Source organism: Lissotriton helveticus, chromosome 1_1, assembly GCF_964261635.1.
Source record: "Lissotriton helveticus chromosome 1_1, aLisHel1.1, whole genome shotgun sequence".
Lineage (NCBI taxonomy): Eukaryota > Metazoa > Chordata > Amphibia > Caudata > Salamandridae > Lissotriton > Lissotriton helveticus.
In genome coordinates, this window is record NC_136057.1 from 1834567487 (window position 1) to 1834582527 (window position 15041).

A 15041-nucleotide genomic window follows, 5' to 3' on the forward strand; every position below is an offset into this window, starting at 1 on the left:
GATACTTGAGGTAAGTATTCTCTGTAATTTGAAGAAGAGAGAGAATACTGAGCTTTTATCCACACTAGTTAAGGTTGTGCCTTAGTTATTCTGAGCTATTTTAACAGCTGAGCGAGCTGAGGGTGGCAGTCTCTTTAAAGAAAAAGGGCTATTAGTTGTGAAGGGTGTGAGTCCTTCACAAGAAATAAGTTCTCAAGTTTCTCTTTACTGGGAACCAGGTACCCCATTGTAGCACTTGACTCTCTTAGAGTAGCGAATCAAAGCAGTTGAAGGCCTATTAAGAGCAGGTGGTGTGGGAACTAACACCAGCCTGCTAGTACACAACAACAAGGCTCAATAAATCATTGACCAGTCTGTGCTATTTCTTATAAAAAGGAAATGTATTTTTAATTGCACACACACTATTAAATACTATGCATTAAATCACAAATATGTACAATCAGGTAGATGGAAATACCTTTGGTGACGCTCTCATAACATGTCCTGAACCCTATAACGGGTCCTGAACCCACTTATACTAGAGGCAATATCACTATAAAAAGGGGTGTCATTATCAGTAAGTCAGGCCTACTGGCTTTGTTAGGGCCTCACTACATTAGTAAAACCAGTAAACATTTTATATTTCACCATTGCAATTAAAATCAATGGGGAAATGCCAATATTCAGTACTGTCTATTATACTTAGGGCTCCCGGTTTTATGGTATTTATTTTTTGGTCATTTCCATCTGTATTTATCCCTAATTATTTTTTGGCCATTTTATCTGTATTTATCCATATTTATTTTGTGTTTTGCGTATAAATGAAGTTGTTAAACTGTACATTTCCATATCTATTTAACTGATGGACGTGCGATCATACTTTGATGTCTCTCGTATTTTAGCTGTTTAAGCTGCCAAAAATTGCATAACAATACATCCACTGGTAAAGCATTATACCACAAATATATGTTGACATATTAAGTTATTTAAATACATTTTATCCTGTTTTTAAATTTCCCATGCTCTCCATCTGATCATTTGATGGCCTATAATTCCTGAAAGAAAGCACGGAGAGTCAATTAAAAGAAGCACAATTTTTTGTATTTATCCACTTATAAAAATAAATGAAGACAGAAAAAACATTGTTTTCTGTCTGTATTTATCTGTAAAAATCAGTAATAAATGAAAACAGGGAGCCTTAATTATACTGTAAAATCTCTGATTGTTACTCACCAACATTGTCAGTAAAGCATTACATTGACTAACGTGTCCACGAGTCTTTTACCTTTACTATGCTGCTACTGCAGGGCTTGAACCAACCAACAGAGATCCCTGCTCTGCAGAGCTTATGAGCAGGAAGCTTAAGCTTTAAGAATGGTTGAACCAAAGTGAAGCTTCTCCCAGGATCAGGGATTCAATACTGTGGGAGAATAGTGATTTTAAGAAACATTTCTGGGGGGGCGGCTGCACATGCTACAGCCCTTCAAGCACACTTTCGTTAGAAGTGGTGGCGCTGCCCCTCTGGGGCACCACATATGCAAATGTTCACATTTGTGAGGGCTTATGGGACTTGTGAGGGCTCCTGTGTTCCAGCTGTAAATTCCTTCCACCGCAGGTGGTATTCATTTTATTCACAAATGGCCTTGTACTGCACTTAACACTTTTTTTTTCGATGCCTCAGTCCTACCCAGGGCGCCCACAGCCAGAGTTTTCATTGGGGGCCGCAGAGGCAGCCCACGGCCCCCACTGCCCCTGCCAGCTCCCTGCACACCTTCAATGGACAGCATGGGATCCAGAAACATCTTTACTGCTGTGCCGTTGCGGGTGCCGGCAGCTGATCTCTCCAACCTGCTTCCTATCAGATGGGCAGTGCTGGTGTGGTGTACACCCCTCACCCCAAAGACACAGGCACCGGGGGCCACGCTTCATGAACAGGAAACCACAGTGGCACTCATTTTTATGCTGGGCGATGGGGTTCCCAGTACACAAAGGATTGCGTTGGACCCCGGGGATATCAGAGATCTTTGGGAGGGGGCCCCACACATGCCCCCTCCCTACAAGTTATCAATACATGGAGGATTTGCCAACCCCTGGACCTTGGCTTACTGTAGGGGTAGCTTTCAATTTCATAACAGAGAGATACGTGCTTCCTTCTATACTTGGTCCCTCCTGGGGACCAAGCTTCTTGGGCAGATTTCTCCAGCCTCTTAGGGCTGATCCTGGTCTCATTTTGCTCCTGGTGGCGAGCCCTAGCCATGTTTCTAAGACCTAATGACTTCTAAATTAGATTTTCCTTGGAGAGTTTGGCTTTGCTGCTCCCTTGTCAGATCCGTCCTCTCCTGTTGCATTACCTGGGGCTCTGGCCCAGGTCTACAAGGTTTGGCTTCCCTACCCATGGGTGCAGGGCCACTGAGTTCAGTGCACCCTCGCTTGAGCAGGTGAGACCAGGTTGTGGTAGCCCTGCACAACTTACTTAGCATACCTCCTGGTATGGTGTCCAGGCTTATTGGGTTACTAGCAGTCCCTTAAAGGGTTCAAGGATGCTGTAGTATTCCAAACAATCTTTCATTAATGAGTAACACACTAAAGAATCTCTAGAAACAGGATATGCATTTTCACATTTTTATTTCAAAAGCGCTATTTTAAAACTCCTGAATCTAGTGCACACAATATCGTTTGGTAACATCACAGAAGATAAAAATTAAAAGCAGTTTGGTATTTCATGAAGAGTGAAAACCACAGGGAAAAACTGCAACATTGTGATTTGTAGCCCTGAACGCCCTTACATTTCTACTCTACGCGCTATGCTAGTTCTAGCAAATTAATGAATAATAACTACTTCTCGAGTTTTCAGAGGCGGTGCATCTACTTGTGACATTAGAGCGCAAGGGCAAGGAGTTAGTGAAGACAAAATGCTTGGCAGAGCCTGGAAGAGTCTTGCTGCAGCCTTCTTTGGTTTGGGGTGGAATCTGGAGCCGTGCCCATCTGGATCTGCTCCCTGGGTGAAGTTCCTTTGTCCTCAGTGGTTAGTTCTGGGGACTTATATAGCATTGACAATTGTCCTCTATCCTGCATTGCAGAATCAATCAATCAATAAAATCTTTATTTGATCTATTTGAAAACAGATCATAAAAGCACAATTTCATCAATGACCCATAATAAATACACCTAATGTTATAAAACCATATAAAACATTTGAGATCTTTGTGAGCTTTAGGTGTCTCGTAAGCCAAGGTCGCTTGGTATGTATACATTTAAATAATGATTACAGTGATTTAAAACAGCAAACCAGCTCCTTTCTCTTTCTCAAACAAGCCTAGAGAAAATTTGCTACAGAGATGCAAATAAAGGGGTCAGAGAGCCTTTAAAAAGTACATTGCCACCCTACATTGAATAAAATTATGGTGTCTCAAAATTGGGAGGATAAAAGCTTCTCTTTCAGTTTGATAGACCTTACAGAACAATACTAGGTGTAGATCCGACTGGGGCGAATGGTTATCACACGGACATGGAGCCAAGTCTGAGTGTACATCAAAGCAATAAGGTTCAGACGGAAACGCAATAGGATAAATCTATGCTGTGCAATGGTGGTTAGGGAGAGTAATCAGTATCCTTCCCCTAGTCTTGAATGATATCGTATGCAAGGGATGCTTTTTGTTGCTGATTCTTTTCCATGCATACAAAGTTAGCCCTCTGCATATATAACTCGGTTAGTTTCTGTTTAGAGACCCTCCTACAAGAGGCAGGACCCCTAAATAAGTCTCCCTGCCCAATTGCACTCAGTTCTGGCTCTACGTATCTGAGCCAACTAATCTTGTTGTAGTGTTCCAGCTTCTAACATTCACTAATTATGCGTTGTGTTAAATTGACAGTGGCCCTGCGCCAGATCAAGAGCCATAATAAGATTAGAGCCAATCTAATGGAGTCTAGCAGATAAGGTAGCCCTAGTTTGAGATGTAAAATGTAGTTGGAGAATGAATGAGGTTGCGATACCTGCGTTTTAAAGAAGCTGTCTTCCATTCTCTGGAGGTGGTCAATGTGAGCCAACCCCCAGACTTCTGCGCCATAAATTGCAGCAGTCTTTGTTTTTGCATGATATATGGTTTTAATTGGGTCCAGCAGGCTAGGTCCTAGCTTCTTAACAAAACCCTTAATAGCTTGAAGACTTCTTTCCATGCCTAGGACTGTTGCCACCACCAGGTTTGTCCAAGAGTGTTTTTTATCAAATGAGACTCCCAGGTATGAAAGGGACTCTTCCACTTGCAGAATCAAATGGGAATGGATTGGGGATGTATAAAGTAGATCTTACCGGGCAATACCAGTGGGATGCAAAGTATGTCACCGATGTAAGAAGCCCATAAGCATTTGTGCCTTTTTAGCTCATATTTACTTTAAAATCTACTTCTAAAACCTTGAGATCTACATATTGAGAGGATTACTAGATTTGTGGCGCCTGATAGCACGACAATTTAGGCTAAGGGGGGGTTTAGACCTAAATACCACTTTAACAAGTTATGCAAGAGATGACCCGCATTTTGACTCTGAACCAAAGTCCATACAGGCTCACTAAAATGAAAACTGTAGCTAAAACGGAACCTGTCCTAAATGTGTTGAAGAAGCTCAAACGTTCTACTAAAACTAAAATAAAGAAGTCTAAAAGCAAGTGATTAAAATAAATCATAGAATTATGAAAGGGAATGATTATACAGTTTATGACATACCTGGAATACCTTTTAACTAATCACTGAATATGTTTTTGCATGATCTTGCTTATCATAACTTCATGCCATTTTTACAGATCCAAAGTACATGCTAGAAACGTACAACAGATGGTATTGCAGTTCACCACTTGTAGCATGTTCCATAACATGTTTTCAAACTGAAATTTAAGTGATATTAGCATTGGAAGTCATGAGGTTTGTGGTACTCCCTGTACTCCTGGTGTTGTTTCCTACTTTGGGGGCATCTTACACAGCCAGCAAGCAGAACAACCTTTATGTCATATTCCCCAGGCCCCACAGCCTCCTAGATTATTAAAGGGCACTTATGTGTTAGCGGAGTCGAGGGCCAATCAGCAGGTCCTCCAGGAACTCCATTGCCCCAACTGTTAATAAGTGCATAAAGTGCTAGCATCACTGTTAGGAATTGAGGTTTCTGGTTGGCACAGTATACACCCTGCCCAAGCAGGAGCCACAATCCCAGTCAGGGTAAGTCAGTCAACACTTAAATTAGCCTGTGCTCACCATCTGGTAGATTGGCATAGAGGAGTCAGGCTTAACATAAGACGCAATGTGTAAAGTAGTTGTGCACACTTAGAAACAGTAACACAGTGAAAACACTACAAAAAAACTCCACATTGGTATAGAAAATGAGTATACCTTTTACTGAATAAAACAAGACCAAAATGACAAAAATCCAATTAAAATATCTCAAGTTATGTACTTTTAAAATTATAAAGGGAAACACTGTGCTTCAACCAAAAATGTTTAGCAAAGTAAATGCTACAGATCCTTGCAGGGGATCGGTAGATATGGTCCCGTAAAGTTCCTGCATGCAACAGTGCTCTAACTGCACTAGAACCGAAGAACTTGGTATATCTCTCAAGACCAGTGTAATTATGGCAGCTCAGCCGCCCACAATAGGATGCAGGTCAGCTTTAGGGACCTTGCAGGTTCCTGGGCAACCAGTACCATTCTCCGGCGAGGCAACGAGGTCATCGGCCTCGGGCCCATGTTGCTGTGGTCTCCCCCTCGGAATATGCAGGCAGTACACAGTTGAAGCCTCACATTGATGAGGTCTCTCCTTGGTTTTTCAGGCAGTGTACGAGCGTGCGTGAGACGGTGCTGTTAGTCAGGACTCCATCACAGGGGGCAGAAATGATGTATGGGCCCTTTGTGCAACAAAGCACGGAGTGCAGAACTCAGCTGCAGATGGGGGCAAGCGCTGGTCTTTATCCAACAGACTGCCGAGCTCCGCTTGCAGGCTGGGTAGGAATCACTGCCCTTTGAAGTGCAAAGCACCTATCTTTGCAGGGCTTGGCTGCCGGACTCACTGATGGCAGAGTCCAGTAGCATGGTAGATGAAAATTAAGTCTTTCATGGCCCTGAGACTTTGTGAACAGTGGGCAAGCCAACAAGCCCTTGGAGTTACTCAAGCTTCTTTAAGAGGATGTAGAGAGAAGTTCCAGTCCTTCTCACGGTCACACAAAAGGCAGCAGGCCAACATACCAGAGGAAGTAGCAAAGTGGCAGCCACTTATTCAGCCCAGCAATCATCAGGCCAACACAGCAGAGCAGTTCGCAAGATGGTAGTCCCTCTTGTAATGCGGCTCATCTTCCTGGTAGAGTCTCCTCACGTCCCAAAAGTGAACTGAGTACATGGTGTCAGAGGCCCAGTACTTATACCCATTTTGGTCCTTGAAGTGGGCAAACTTCAGTGACCTCCTTTGAACCTCACCAAGTTCCTGCCCTTCCTTTCCTGGCCCCATATGCACTACAGGGGAGTATGTGTGTGGGGACAGGCACAGTCCTATTCAGGATTCAGTGTCAGCTCCTCCCTCTCACTCTAGCATCGGGGAGACCCATTAGCCTGGTAATAGCCATCAGCACATGCGTGGCACACCGTAGCTCCCTTTGTCTGTGACTGTCTAGAGGGAATGCACAAAGCCCAGCTGTCACCCAGCCCAGATTTGTATTCAGAGACAGGCTGAGGCACAGAATGGTTAAAGTAAGAATATGCCAACTTTCTAAAAACTGGCAACTCAAGTTGTGATTTTAAATTGTGTCCGGAGACACCAAACTCCAAATCTCTAGCTTTTCCTAAATAGAACTTATACCTTAAATATGTTTTAAGGCAATCCCAATGTTAACCTATGGGCGTAATAGGGCCAACAGTAGTGAAAACTGAGTTTAGCAGTTTTTCACTCCCAGGACATGTCAAACTTAGAAGTATGTGTCCTACCTTTTAAATACACAACATCCTGCCTCTTAGGGCTGCTTATGGCCTACCTTAGGGGTGGTGTTTATTAAATAAAAAGGAAGATTTGGGCTTGGCAAGTGGGTTAACTTGCTAGGTCGAAATGACAGTTTGGAATTACACACACAGGCTCTGTAGTGGAAGGCATGAGCATTGTTTAAAGACCTACTGAAGTGGGTGGCACAATCAGTGCTGCAAGTCCACTAGATAATTTAATTTACAGGCCCTGGGCACAGGCAGTGTACTTTACTAGGAGCATATCAGTAAATCAGATATGCCAATTGTTAATGAAAAAATGTCAACATGTTTAGAATACAGAGCATATGCACTTTAGCACTGGTTAGCAGTTGTAAAGTGTTCAGAGTCCTAGAGCCAACAAAAATTAATTGCGGAAAAAGGGGAGGAGGAAGGCAAAATGTGTAAGGACAATTCTGCAGAAAGGGACATTTCCAACAGCCACTGATCCTAGAACAACCCATTCTAGTCCTAGGGGACAGCTAGATTTAAAGTCCTTCACTCCATCCTTGCTGTGTCATAGGGTGGCTTCTCCTGCCAGCAGGGCATTTTTTAACCATTGCTGCTTCTAGGTACACTGTCTTCTCAAGTCTCACCCTTATGCTGCTGCTTTTAAGTGGAAAACTTTAGAAGCCAGGCAACCCTGGCTGATCCTAACAGACCACATCATCACTCTACCCTTGCGCCAGCCCTCCTGCACAGCATTTGGGGCAATTTAAGTTGGAGACTTAAAGTGGTCTATGGAAAAGCCTACTCTGAGAGCCTCAGCTCTACCTTTCACTGGCATAGTGCCTGATCCCTTCCCACCAAAACTTAAAATTGGAGGCTCTCCTGTGTTTGACTCCAAACGTCTGGCCTTCCTCCTTTGTTTCTGAGGGCTTGGGCTCCACCATCATTCCAGGTGAATTGTGAGGAGGTAATTAGCACAAGCAGAATTCGTCCCTACCCCTTCCCTTCCCAGGAACTGGCTAAGGCACTGTTAATTACTTTATTGTACGGGGAAGCCTTTGATTCTCCTGCTGGCCAGCAGAGGTTTTAACCAGGGCAATATTAGATTTCTTAAAGTGCGATAAGGAGTGTACCTATGATAAAAAGGGACTGTGGATCTACCCGCGGGATGCATGTTTACCCCAAGATTGATAACACACTGGACCCTGCAGGCTCAAGTGATGTAAAACGTTTCTTTGGTGCAGATTTCAATTATAATCGATAACTCAGTTAAGTACCACAGACTTTCAGTACGCACTACAGACCTACACTGTTAATGCCCACTGACACTATAAAGCCTACTTTAGGGCAGCCCTAGTACTTGAAGGGTCCCTTCTGAGACTAGCTACCTGTGAACCAGCACTAGGCTGCACAAGGCGGTAGTCTCACAGGCGCAGCCCACAAATGTGGGTGTTCACATGCAACTAGCCCCGAGCGTCTTAGCCTAGCTGTTCAGCAGCGGCCTTCTCTTGAACAGGCAGACAGTGTTGGTTAGCAATCCCAGTCCATTGCCACAGAATTTATTGTGAGTGAGACTCTGTTAGTGAGACTCACTCACGCTATAAATCCAAAACCAGGTAGTGAAAAAACTGAAAATTCAGTGGTGATTAAACGGGCAGACCCCATTTGCTACACAGTCACTATATCGTAGTCGTAATATCATACTAAAAGAATATTGCATCCGCAATACTGACAACCTTTATATCGCGAAGATATGTATATGTACATTTAAGAACAATAAATTGATACTTCTCCATCTATACATACCTATTAATAAAGTAGTTAGTCGATATTCTTAAAGGTTGACATTGATTGAGAGTGAGGATAATGTGAAGTTCAACGTGGAATTAGCTTTCAATAAAGTATCATTGGTAAATTTGAGGAAATCTGGTCTAATGAATGCATAATTCAATTTGTTCAGAATCAGTTATTTAATAAACAGCAGTTAGTCAAAAGATTCATAATCCCTACAGTTTCTCATAAGAATGAGTTTGTTAACAAGATTTTCATGCCTTTGCACTGCACTTTATCCAGGCTTAAACAGTAATGTAAGAAATATATATCAAAACATTTTGTGTGCTTCTTCATATTCTTCTCATACTCGTTAAGTGTACCCTGCATCATGTATCCATCTAGTAAGGTCAAAGAGCTGGTTCCAGAACTAATAATTGATATAGCAAAAGGCCTTTAAAGGAATGCTTATTACAGTCTTTGTGGGGTTAGGAGACAGATGTCAATTGGTACACATAAGAAGAGATGACAAGATTATCAAGGTATGGGTCAAGATTGCGTTGCTGCCAGGATGGGTGTGTAACAAATAATAGCTGCTTCAGGTTCTTTGTGAATGCAGCAGACAATAGATTAGAATATAGTTCTCAAACTGTATCAGTACATCCTGAGAAAAACTAAATCCATGGTCAAATCCATGAGTATTTCTTTTTACAGCTGGAGTCTCCAGTCGTAAATCTCAGGGGTTGCAAACTGCAATAGTAGTTCTTGCCAACCCCGCAACCTCAAAATAAAGTACCTGATTTTAGGGTCCATTAGCAACAAAATACATGGAGGCACTCTGGAAAACTTCCAAGTACTTTGCCTGGACTTTGAAATTGAAAAATAAGGGACCCAACATTTACATATAGAATGGCACTAGACATAAGGTACATCTTAAAGAATATCATTGAAGGCAGAAGTGGCATGCTACCAAGACTGATACGTCTGCAGACGTTTTTATCCCCTTTAGAAATTCACAGAGATTGGGCATTGTATTTTTGATAATACCACAGACAGCATAATGTGAATACATGTTCTCTACATTTACATATGTACCTTGGCATTATCAAGACCTCTGACCTGATAAAAATAACCAACTGTGTATCTTCTAGGCACTACAAGGTGACACAGCTCAAATCCCACTGTACGTTTAATCACCACGGTTGATCACTTTTAAAATGGGCACACTTTCCTAGGTAACCTAAAACTTCCTACTGGAAAGTGGCGGTCAACTGCTGCCTGGGGTCAAATGACTATTCTGTCACAATTGGGCCCATCAACACTTAAAGGAGGCTGAAATCCCTTTCAACCTATTGTGACAGCATTTGATGCTCCCCTAGCTCTGCACTGTAAATGGCCTATTCCAAACATGACAGCAGACCCGTAACCCCATTTTATACGTCCCCTAGCCTGTACTTTATGGCCGTTCTGCATAGTCTCATTGGGAACCTCTTTCTTCACAACACCTCATGGTGGCCATTGATGATCTCAAGTCTCTCCCCTCCATCCCCCTGTCTACACATAGCTCCAGGCGGTTCCAAATGATCCAATTTAGCACCTTCCAACACCCCATACCTACACAGACCTCAGTGGCCCTGTATGACCTTATTCACATTTTTCCCAATCTGGACAGACCTTCTGCTGATCCTGATAGATCTCATTTCACATGCCTTAACTTTCACTTCCCCAGGACCCCTCACCGTTTCCCCATAGGCTACAGTGTCTCAATGCCAGATCTCCCTAATCTCATTACTCTGGCATTTGATAATGACAGAAAAAAATGAAAACTTTTTTATTCCTGATGAAAAAAAGTGTAATAGATCAACAATTTTTTCTCTGGATGTTAAATTGTTCAGTATCTGTGTAAACTATTGTGACTGCTCCGTCAGTACCAGAAGGACTTCATATGATAAAATGTCCTGCAGCAAATTCCTCTTTCTTCAGGATCTGTGTCTGTATTTTAGAAACCCTTTCAGATGTGCCCGCATTATTTATTGTGTCAAGTGACTCGAAGTTTATGGACCCAGTTTTTCGTCTTCCTGCGATTGCTTCAGGTCATCATCTATTTTAAAGCTGCAGTCTATGGCCCTTTGGACTTTTTACAAAATGTATAGGACCAGCACGAGCCTTAGATATTGTCCATAAAGAAGGCAGCGCCTTTGATCGCATCAAGTGTCATTAAGGGATTCAGGCCACGCCGTGAGATACCTTCCTAAACTTGCAATTTGGTTGGATAGTTGGCGAGAGTTTTGCTTGAAAGGTAGGGATCCAATATTTCATAAATCCTTCCAGTTAAATCATTTAAAGACACAGATATTCTGTTAATGAAAAGTGCATATTCAATGTACTTGCAAATTTGTATTCCACTGATTGGTTATTTCATTGCTCTTCACCTTGCTAGCCACTTATAAGTAACAATCTGAAAGGAAAACATCAACAGCAATTTGGTACAGTTTACAGTACATTTTGATGCTCAACACACACGTTCCACCATATATCATTAATGTATGTGTACTGATTTATTTATAAAGAGACAGATCGTCACACCACTAAAATAAACCATATTTACCTTCTTTGCAGATAAGACAGCAGATTCTCTTCAAACCTAAGCTCCTGTACTGTTCATTGCTAAACTTAAATAGAGTAATAGAAATACATGTAGCATAGGAGATGCAACCCTCATACAAAATATGGGACACTTTTAGAAAGCACTGACGTGATACACTCTGAGTGTGCCTTTTCCACCCCATTTAGACAACCCCTTTCCACCTCCAAATGTGTTTAATATTAATGTGTGTGTGATTTAGAGGATAGTAATTTGAAAAAGCTGCGTAGATGATTTGATGTCCACATTCGAAATGAACACCTTATTGAATGCGATAGATTCCCTCTTGGCTACTGCAGTTTCGAAATAAAAGTCTCCAAGACCTAACTACCAGGACCAACTAGAAGTGATATGTGGCCACTGGAAAAGCAGTTAACTAAATGTGAGGCCAGATGACCTGCAATTCGCTAAATCAAAGATTCTGTGACTGCTAAATGGCTTGTGCAGGCTTACAAAACCCATTTTGCAATTTAGTAATGGGTTACTGAAGCACAAAATGGTTAGGACGTTCCTCCCAAATTCTGATTTGCAACTGCTGGTGGTTTGTGACTGCAATTTCGGTCGTAAACCATAGATAGGTTACAGACTTCTCAAAGGAGTTCGTAACCCATTTACAAATAGGAAGAGGTCCCTTTGCGACCCCTTCTCCTTACCCTTTGTGAATGAAGAAAATAGTTTGTTTAGAGGCCCCCAGTGGCCCGTGGGACCATGGGCGAGTTGTAAACAAATTTTTTTTAAAGTAATTTTTTTTTCAAGTGCAGACCAATTTCTTTTAAGGAAAACGAGCTGCATTAAAAAATAAATTACCTTGTACTTTATTCAAATGCGATCACGCACACAGTGGTCTACTGAAAGCAAGCCACCATCCATGTGTACCTAGCACTGAATCAGAGTGAGTTGTAATGTACAACTTACCTTAAGAATATTGATGAGGTAGGTTGAATTGTGACACACTCCAAATGGTGGTTTTGTAAATTGACTTATTAGTACATAAGTTGGTTCCCAAAATCGGATTTCCTTTGCAAGAAGTCAGTGCAAAAATTGCAACCACTTTTTGAGAATGAAATCTTGGAACATCTGGCCTTAAGTATTTTTAACTCCACTCCAACTAAGACTCTAGACAAAGGCAGACAATTCCCATTAAACCTCTACCTGAGAATTTAGACAGCCCAGGCGTAACCATTGTACCAACTGTGGATTCTAGGAATTGCTTTGAAGCTCTAGCCTCTCGGGTAAATTCTATGTCAGGACTGGAGGCGAGGATTATGCCTTCTTTCTTCACTTTTTTTTACAGGACCCATCATTTGCTAAGAAAGAACAAACTACGTTTCCCATGAACACTTGGGGAAAAACTGTAGTCGAAAAAACATCCAATCAGAAAACAGTCCTGTGGCCTCTAATCAGGGAGCACATTGGCCCAACATAGTCCGTCTTTACTGGCCCTTTACCCTCTTTCTTCACTGCTGCGCAGCCGAGATAAGTGCTTCTGACATTATTTGCTGTAATTGCATGTGTCTTCATTGGTTATTCGCCGTTTTATTTAATGATGGCATCAATTTGTAAAGCGGCTCTGCTGCGTCTTTCTCGTTGTTTCTGCTATTGCTTTTCAGGTAGTCACGACCGCGGGAACGCTTTGCACTCCTACGCGGCCTGAACGGGAGCGGCTCAAGTTCGTCGACCTCCCGCTGCTAGAGGGCGCAGGAGGTGGCGTGTGACAATGGCGCATAGGTTTGAATTTCCTCACAGAGGAATTTATTTGGCGCGCTGTGGTCTATCAAACCTTGCCGGCCTGAGGTAGACGCCCCGGTGGCCGTTCCCTGCTATTAGTCAAGGCCGATCGCGCTCTGTATTGTGAACGCTTTGCTGCCTGTAGTTAGTAAACCAGCAGCAGAGTTTGTATTTCCTTTTTTCTATGCCCCTTCTGGGTCAGTGTATTTGAGGCCCAGGAGGCCTGTTGGGACACTAACCAGGCTGGCTTTCTACTAACTGAGCACCAGGGTGAGGTGTCCCAGGGCTAAGACCCCCCTAAACAATAGTGAGACCAGCGTGCAGAACTATCAGGCTGCCACCCAGCCCCCATAAATTAAAGCCTCTTGTGAAGGCCTTTTCGTCTGTCACCCCGACTCCCATTAATTTAAAGCTTCATCCAGTCCTTGTGTACACTCTTATAATGTACAATGAGGAAGACTCCCAAGGGATGGGAGACCCCCTGGCCTACCTCCCTTGGGACAGCGATTTCTACAATGCGGTGAACACATCCATATACAGGGCATTTTCGGAGGCCATGGGCCCTTTAGAGGAGGGATTGTCCCGCCAAATTGCACAAACTTGCGCAAAAATAAAGGAGATGCAGACAATGAACCCTCCCGTCCCCTCAGACCACCCCGGGGTACTTCGGACATGCTCGATCACAACATCATCATCCACCCTCGGTCCTCGGAATGTGCCCCAGCCGATAAAGTCACAAATTATGTGGAGGGTGCATTCGCATGCCACTAGAGAAAGAGGCCTGTAACTGCCTCCGGGACAAGTGCCCTCGCACCTCCCTGGAGCTTCTCTCACCCTGGAAATCAACACACGTATGGCCTCCTTCCTACAGAAATTCATAAAGGGCCCCAAGAAAGCGATTGATAGGTCCTGGGGCCATGCCAGGACAAGCTCCTGGATACCATGGGTCCCCTTACAAAAATACTGGATATGACCGAAGAGGCCCTGATTACCCCAGACACATTTTCAGGGTGGGCACAAAGAGCCATTATAATTTTGGGCAACGTAAATTGCGCCCCATCCACAGAGTGTTGCTGCTCTCTTCTAATTAAGGTGGACCCCAAGCTGGGAGATCTGGCGGAATCAGAGGCAGGGGCCATTGCGCAGGGAGGCTCTTTGGAGAGCCATTTGTGAAAGAGCTGGGCAAATCCGTTAACACCTTTACCTCCCTTGACAAAGCCCTGACATCCATTGGAAAGGTGTTCCTCATGTTTTCCATGGGGCCGGTCTAGGTAGGGGCTGCTCGTCCATCTAACCTTCCAACCAGCACCCCTCAAGAGGGCAAGGCAAGTACCAGGACCAATCTGATTCGGGAATTTCTACTCCACGAAGGGCCGACGTGGCAGAGGATTCCGAGGAGCGGCAATCTCCTCAAACCCTGGTGTGTGTTCTCCCTTCTTCCCAGTTAAAGGTAGGGGGCATCTGGTGAAATTTTTCCAGACTTGGGTTTCCAACACAGGGGACGCGGGGGTCCTTCAGACAATACAAGGATTTCACAAAGAATATTTTGGCGAACCCTCCCAAGGGGCCAGACCCCGTACCATCCAGTTCTCACAACAATACCCCGACCTGGTGGACAAAGAAGTCGCATCGCTCCACACCATGGGCACAATTGTCCTCTCAACCCCTCATCCTCGGGGGTTCAACAGCAATATCTTTCTGGTTGGCAAGACCGACGGGGGCCAAAGACCAGTGATAAACCTCAGCAAATTCAACAAGTGGCTGGTTTACCGACACTTCAAAATGGAGGGTATTCACCTCCTCGGGGATGTCCTACGACCCTTGGGTTGGATGGTACAGCTAGATCTCAAGGACGCCTACATCGTCATTCCAATTTTCCCACCTCACCGTCGGTTCCTTCAGTTCATATGGGGGCAACCGACGTACGAGTTCACAGTTCGTTCCCTTCGGCAATCCTCGGCCCCTTCGTGCTTCACCAAGGT

The 15041-nt window shown here is 43.6% G+C and overlaps 1 protein-coding gene across 2 annotated transcripts in view; it reads right to left on the reverse strand.

Moving 5' to 3' along the window:
* The window catches only part of LOC144774994 (verrucotoxin subunit beta-like), a 247659-nt gene that overhangs the window by 31740 nt on the left and 200878 nt on the right, over positions 1-15041 (reverse strand). The gene's annotated exons all lie outside the window — the stretch shown is intronic.